The sequence below is a fragment of the Heloderma suspectum genome, chromosome 1 (genome assembly GCF_057233095.1).
Source record: "Heloderma suspectum isolate Gila_16-S chromosome 1, 16-S_ref, whole genome shotgun sequence".
In the NCBI taxonomy this organism is placed as follows: Eukaryota; Metazoa; Chordata; class Lepidosauria; order Squamata; family Helodermatidae; genus Heloderma; species Heloderma suspectum.
In genome coordinates, this window is record NC_139458.1 from 189,997,627 (window position 1) to 190,004,867 (window position 7,241).

General features: G+C 43.6%; 1 protein-coding gene across 7 annotated transcripts in view; it reads right to left on the reverse strand.

The window, feature by feature from the left end:
* Positions 1-6,179, reverse strand: part of LNPK (lunapark, ER junction formation factor) — a 63,815-nt gene extending 57,636 nt beyond the window's left edge. For 3 of the 7 annotated variants that reach the window (XM_084813574.1, XM_084813593.1, XM_084813549.1), the window contains exon 1: positions 6,041-6,179. The gene's annotated coding sequence lies outside the window, so the exon portion shown is untranslated. Of the gene's footprint in view, positions 1-181; positions 753-6,024 lie in introns of those variants that run through there. The other 4 variants (XM_084813567.1, XM_084813584.1, XM_084813540.1 and 1 more) reach the window with 2 other exon arrangements.
* Positions 6,180-7,241: the final 1,062 nt, after the last annotated feature.

Consider the following 7,241-nt stretch of genomic DNA (forward strand, 5'->3'; position numbering starts at 1 on the left):
AGACTTTTGAAAATTGAGCTAGGATGGTGTAATCAGTCCCTTTAGCATTTGGCACATAAAATGCATGCTCAATATCAAGTAAATAATCAGATGAGATAGGGAGTATTTCATGCAAAAGTTTATCCACAAAAACAAGCAATTATACATCATTAGACAAATTTTTAATCCCAAAAATACGTACATTGGATCTCTTCGTGAAGGCCTCCAGTTGAGAAATTCTATCAGAGGTGTTTTTAAAATAAATTTGTGTCATGGTTTCGTTTCCAGGCACACGGCCTTCAAGCTCATTAATTTTCGACTCCATTTTTTGCCGTGACGCATTAATAAAATCTACAGCTCCTTGCAGGGCAGTGATGGAATTTTGGATGAAATCCAACCTCTTGACTTGCTCCGTAAATTGCGAAGATAAGGTCTTTATCAGCATAAATAATTCACCTATATTTTCTCTTCTTGACACTTTTGACACAGAGGATTCGGGGTGAGTAGATGCGAGCTCCTTTCTTCTCTAAGGCGCAGACATGTTTCTTTCAAGCAGATCTTACAGGTCCTCAGATGTTCTCAAATATTGTTAAAATCATCCCTCAAAGGTTGTTGATATTTCTTAAAGCATATATTATATGGAACACGTCAGCCCTGTTTTCTCCTATAAAATAGGAGTCTCAGTACAGCTTTTTGCATTGCTAAAGCTCTGGGGAAATAATCCTGGAATCCAGCCCCCCACACACACTATCGTGTGGGAGTCACCTTTCTCCAAAATGTTGTCCAGAACTGTTGCCTTGCCCTTTCCATTCCAGGGGGGAGATGAAAAGGTTTTTCAACCTTTTAAAAAGCTGTTTGAGAAAGCTCCCACGGAGCCCCGTGGGAAGCTACCAGAGCGACATCGGTCCCAACTGGAAGTCTGAGATAGTTTTTTATCAATGATCCTGTATAACCCTAGGCCCATCCACAAAAACAATATGATCTTGTATGTCCAGGTCTCTAGCGTGGTGCCCATGGGTGCCAACATGCCCCAATGTGCCCTGATGTCCATCATGTTCCCTGCCCCTCCTGATTTTTATTTCATTTCTTAAGTTGTTTAATTATTTTTTTCTAACTGGGAGACTGGCCTACTGCAAAGCAAAATGCTGTCCTCCAGTGCCATCTTTATTTATGTTCAAAAGAGTGGTTTTGTGTTTTGAAGCTCAACTCCCACTTCTGCCTTGTATCTAGGTTGTTGGGCAAGTTACTTTTCTTTTACCAGTTTGGCTTCTGGAAAACGAGTGTTCTGTGACTGGCCATATCCACCATGGTAGCCATTTTATGAACTGACAAGGCGACAAATGGTAGCCATTTTGAGAGTGGTAGCCATAGACACTCTCAATTCCAAATGTGCCCACCAACCCAAAAAGGCTGAAGACCCCTGTTGTACGCCTCTTTTATGCACTCCAGTTACTTGAGCTCTGCAATGTATTCAGCTCTCAAATTATTAATATTTGTGACTATTAAACAAACACCACAGACATTTATTTTCTATCTCATGGAAAAACTATTTCCCTGGTAAGCTACCAGCACTCACTTATGGAACATTCCAGATGCTTACTTCTGAATAAACATGGACAGGGTCAAGCTGAAAGTCCCACTTTCTTCAATGACAGACTTCCAAATAAAACAGCCTCAACTTGCACATTAAGTGATATCCTTTCATATTTTTGCATGTATACCAAGAGCACCAAAAACACAATGTCTCTGCAGCGGGTACAGACTGCATGGCCAAGTGTATTGGATTATTCTCCTGGGTTGTATAAATGCTCTATTTACTCAGACTCTCACAATACTTCTGTTGCTTGTATTCTGTGGAAGGAGATGGCAAAATCGATAGGATGGCCAATTTCAAGGAAAAAATAGAGTAAACAGTAGGACTGCCTTAAGAGAGTATGTTCTCTACAGTACAGTGTACATGTGGTGGTGCAAGTCTGGATTGCAACTGCTGACCCTACCCTCTCTGTGCATGACAGCCACATGTTCCAAGGTCCCGTCTGCGGGGGCCTATGCACCTCAACACATGTAGATCCAACTGTAAAATCTGAAGGTATACATCAGAGATGGGTAACTTCCAGGGATCAGGGGGCCACATTTCTCCCCAGAAACAATCCCCCCCCCCTTCTATCACCACTGAAACTGCTGTGATGGCAGCGCACGTACACACACATACGCGTGATCTTGGAAGAAAACAGACTTCCAGGAGCACGATTCTCAGTGATGTGTAGTGGTAAATTTTCCAAACCAAAATTTTTCCAGTGCTTCATTTTTCCACAAAAAAAATTCCGTTTCATAACTTCATTAATAAAAATGAATGTTTGCCATTTACAAATACAATATTAGGCCAGCTTGGCAGTTTCAGAGTTGCAATTATTTTTTCAGAGGATTAATCTTAGCAAGTATGTGAAAGAATACAGATATGTCATTGAAATACATATATGTCTCAGAGTGAATTGAAACTAATAGTCACTGAAAACTGAAGGTGCCCCCTTAGTGGAAGAGAGTTGAACTCTGTTGAAATAGATGAGTTGTCGCCTATCATGCACTTTTCTTTGGTTTGTTAAAATTAATTAGTGTGTCAACAATTTTCAGCACCTTTGATTCCCCACCCCCATCACTTAAATCTACACAATGTAAGGGAAGTGCATGCTATTGTTTTTCAATTATTACAAATATTCCAATAAAAAATTCTACATAGCATAAAAACACAAATATGGAGTAGGTTTTTAGCTTTGTTGTTTATTTTATTTCTATTTAACAAACATAAAAAATTAAGTAACTTTCTAGTGATTTTCCGATGCAAACTGAAAATTTTCAAAAAAACCCACATCACCGATCCTGTATAACCCTAGGACCAACTACAAAACCAATTACTTTGTATGCCTGGGTCTCTAACGTGGTGCCCATGGGTACCAATGTGCCCACAGACACATCTCCTGGCCCACATCATGCTGATCTTTATTTTAAGTTTTAAAAAATAATAATAATAACTGGGAGGCTGGCTTCCTGCAAAGCAAAGGGCTGCTCTCCAGTGCCATCTTTATTTGGTTTCAAAATAGTAGTTCTGTGTTTTGAAGCTCAGCTCTCACCTCTGCCTTGTATCTAGGTTGTTCGGCAAATTACTCTTCTTTTACCAATTTGGCTTCTGGGATCTTTTTTTTTAGCTTTGTTTACTATATACAGCTAAAATAAACATGCTAAATTAGATCCCTCTAGGGCAGGAGTGGGCAAGTTATGGCCCTCCCAATGTTTTGATGTACGACTTCCATCACCTCTAGCCAGCACAGCCAATGGTGAAGGGATGATGGGGGTTGTAGGCAAAAATATCTGGAGGGCCACAAATTCTTTACCCCTGCTATAGGACATCAGAACATTTTCTGATGGAAATGGCCCTAAGCAAATTAACCTAATTTGCACTGGAAAATTTTCCAGTACAAACAGAAATTTTTCATGTGCAAATGAACCAAATTTGCATTGGATTTTTTCCAGAAAACTGGCATCACTGGCAATTCTGCTTCCAAACACACACCTTGCTTTCTTGCAAAATTGCCATTGTTTTTGCCACCACTGCAGGAAATTTGGCACCGGCAGGGGCAGAAAAAATGCCCCATATATTGCCCACCCCGGTATAGATCATATGTACATAACCTAGACACACTTAGGACTAGCTGACCATGATTTTCACTCATATGTAGTTTGTCTCCAACAGGGTTTGGGGGGAAATTTACAAAACATAGCCATGGAGGCTGCAAACAAAAGGAGAAGACACTCTGAGCTGTTTTTCCACTAAAAGCCACTCTCCACCCCATGGTGTTTTTTGCCTTGCAAAGGAAAAAAGATATAACTATCTGTATCTTTTCCCTTGAGGAATAAAGCACAGCATTGTGGAGGAAGAGTGGAGGTGATTTTTCATGTAACTGACAGCCTGTATTTTTGTCCTCAAATTGTAACACTGTCAGTGTTCTCTTAGTCATCAAGGAACATTCCTTGTGAGGTCAGGAATAGTTTGGGACGCTAAAGATAACATTATTCCAGTATTTAAATCACTGCCAAACCACAATAGCTGCACATATTGAGTTGGATAATTAATTATGGAGGTGAAAATTACTAAACCAAAGAAACTAAGACTATGGTAGCAGTAAGTATGCCTTTAGGGTGCAATCCTATGCATGTTTAGACAGACAAAAGTCCTACAACTCCCAGCATTTCCCATCCAGCCATGTGAGCTGGGGCACGGTGGGAGTTGTAGGACTTTTTTCTGTCTAAACATGCATAAGACTGAACCCTTCACCAAGCAGTCCAACGGGAAAAGAGACAGAGACTCCATGAAGGCCAAACCACCACTTCCTATACCCTGCTATGCTCGCACTGTCAGGGAAGAAGGTGAGGGGATGTCTTCTTCTCCTTTGAGGGATGTTTTTCAGCTTTTACCCATTTTGAACTTCTCCCTCCCATTGCTCCACATGGTTTAGTTCACTACCCACCCACATTCCAGGGGTATGTTAGGAACAGGAGGGCGCTTCCCACCACTGCACAGAATAGGCTTCCAAGGCTGACCTGTTTCTCTGCCCAGGGACTTCCCACTTCATGGGCAGAAAGGGAGTTCGGCTATATCCTATAATCCCAGGACACCTGGCCAGGGACCACAGGATTGTAGCCTAGGCTAATCTGAAATGTCAAACTTCAGAGCAGATACACAATGTCTGTACATGTTTTTAAAGACAAGCAGACACTATGGCCACAGACTGAAAACTAGTAAACTGCTATTAAAGCCATTCTCTGAAACAGAATCTCAATCACACAGAGCATTACTAAAAAAAGAAAAAAGAAAGGGAACTGTTTGAAGACTGGGCAGTGGGAGGGAAGAATAGGGCAATGCTTTCCTTATACTCTCCACTGCCCTGGGCAGAAAGTCCAAATGAGGTTTCCATCACAGTGTGTACCTGGTTCCCCCACTAACACCTCAGAAGAAAAAGACCTAATAATTCATGTGCGGCAGTGACAATGTCATGGTCATTTATTGGTGTTTCTTACTTGACAGTACTACTTATCCTACTGAAATACATACCCTAAAACACAGTATTTCTTTTGAAGAGGCAAATCAAATCCCATGCTTAGTCTTCAAAACTATAAACTACAGCACATGAATTTTTTTAAAAAAAGATGAGGGTGCCTCTGACCATGTACAACACACTTTTCCACAACCAGAATCCTTTCCTTTACATCTTTCCTCCTCTTTCTCCATCAACTTCGCACAACATATATAAGTTGTATAACTCCAAATTACTTAAAAGTTTAACAGAGGAATGTAAGGGCACATAAACACATACACAACACCACACTGATCCTGGATTAGGATCACTTTTAATCGGGGGGAGGGGGGGCAAAGACAACCAGGTAGCTGTACTGGTCTATCAGGGGGAAAAAATAGAAAAGTACCAGTAGCGGCTACTTTTGAGCTTAAATGTGATGAACAAGGATGGCCCGCCCAGGCCACAAGGTCTATTTTCAAGAACAGGACTAGAATATACGAAACAATAAAAATCAAGCCTCTAAGCATGGACAGAGTGTTCAGGTGCCCTCCCCGAAAAAAATCTAAATTACTAAACCACCGCAGGGAAATACCGCGTCCACAAAACAGGATTAAAAAACAAGGCATCCAAGGTGTATATACAGGTTCCCACCAGGGCAACGAGCTTCAGTATTTCTCTTTTTACAAATTACGCGGGGGGGGGGGGGCTGCCTAATTTAAATGGGTCACAAAGGACGAACTCAAGCAAGCTAGCCTCACCAGCTCGACAGGGCGGCCTCCCTTGTTTTTCTGACATCCCCGTTCTTTGCTTCTGCCCCCTCCCTTGCCATTAAACTTAAAAGGCCACCGTCAGTTATTCGTTTGGACATTTCTACTCGACCTCCCTTCCCCCGTCTCTCTCTCTCACACACACACACACTCGCAGACACAGGCACACGTTCTCCAAGTTTTTCGGTAAGACCCCTTCAACCTACCTATATACACACACACCTCTGGCTGTCCCTCCGCTTGAACGCGCACCTTCCCCGCCCCCCCGGGGGCTCTTTTCCGTCCTGCCTCGGCTGCGTTGCTCACTGAGGGGGGGTAGGAGAACAGGGGCTACTTCCCTCCCTCCCCGCCTCCTCCGTCCAACTTCCTCCGGGTCTCTCAAGCCCAGGAAGAACGTGCAAATACTGGCAACACATGCAGAGCGGCCATCTTGGAAAAGGGCAACTAAGCAGCCAACTTGGTGGGTGGACGAAAATTTGGGGGGGGACTGGCGTCGAGTGCAGCGCGGCCATCTTGAAAGAGGTAGGCCGTTATAAAGTAGGCCGTTATATTCACTCGCCGCCCCGCCCCCATCGCGGGTGGCTTCTAACATCTTTCGCTGGAAGCGGTGGCTTCATGGTCGGGCTTAGGACGCCCCCTTGGGAATCCAGTTCCTAACCGGGGGCGGTAGTGTTTAAAATACACATTCCACTTTCTCTGAAAGCTAGACTGAATCTGCGTTCCGGAAAGAGCGGTTGAAGTAGTTCTGTTTTCGAACGCCAAAGGCAGGCGCTTGATTCTGAGCGGGCGGGCGGAGGAACCTACCTAACAACCGAATTTTTTAGGCGCCCAGATGGGAAGGAAAGCAAAGCTTGCCCATGTTAGAGGGGAAACGGAGGGGGAGAGCGAGGAGCGATAGAAGACTATCAGTCCTCCCACTCTCCCTCTCTCCCACTATTGTCAGTCATACAGCAGGCTCCGCCCCTTTCTGGCTGTTAACTTGAAGAGGAGGTCAGTTGGGCGGGAAAAGGAGAACGGGGGCGGGTGCTGTTTCTTGTGCGGGACGTTTGAGGGCTCTTAGCTCAAATACGCGGGCGGGAGGAATACATAATTTTCTCTGTATTATCAATATAGCATTCTCAATGAACATGCTGCTTTGCAAAGAACAGGTATGACAGGCTCCTAACCAAAAAGGGTTAGACACAGGAAAGGGGTGGGGTGGGTAAATGCATGGGATGGGTAAGGACAGGGGGAAAGAGTATGAGACTTTAAATTTGGCATAGTTACAATAAGATATGGGGGCTAGAGGGATAATCCATTCTAGGAGGTATTTCCAGGCATCCAGGGCAGCAAGGGAAAATGGGTGGAGTTGTTTCAGGGGACAGGGGACGTTTGGAAAGCTGAAGATGGTAAAGCTGCGTGAGCGAAGGTCAAATGGAACAGT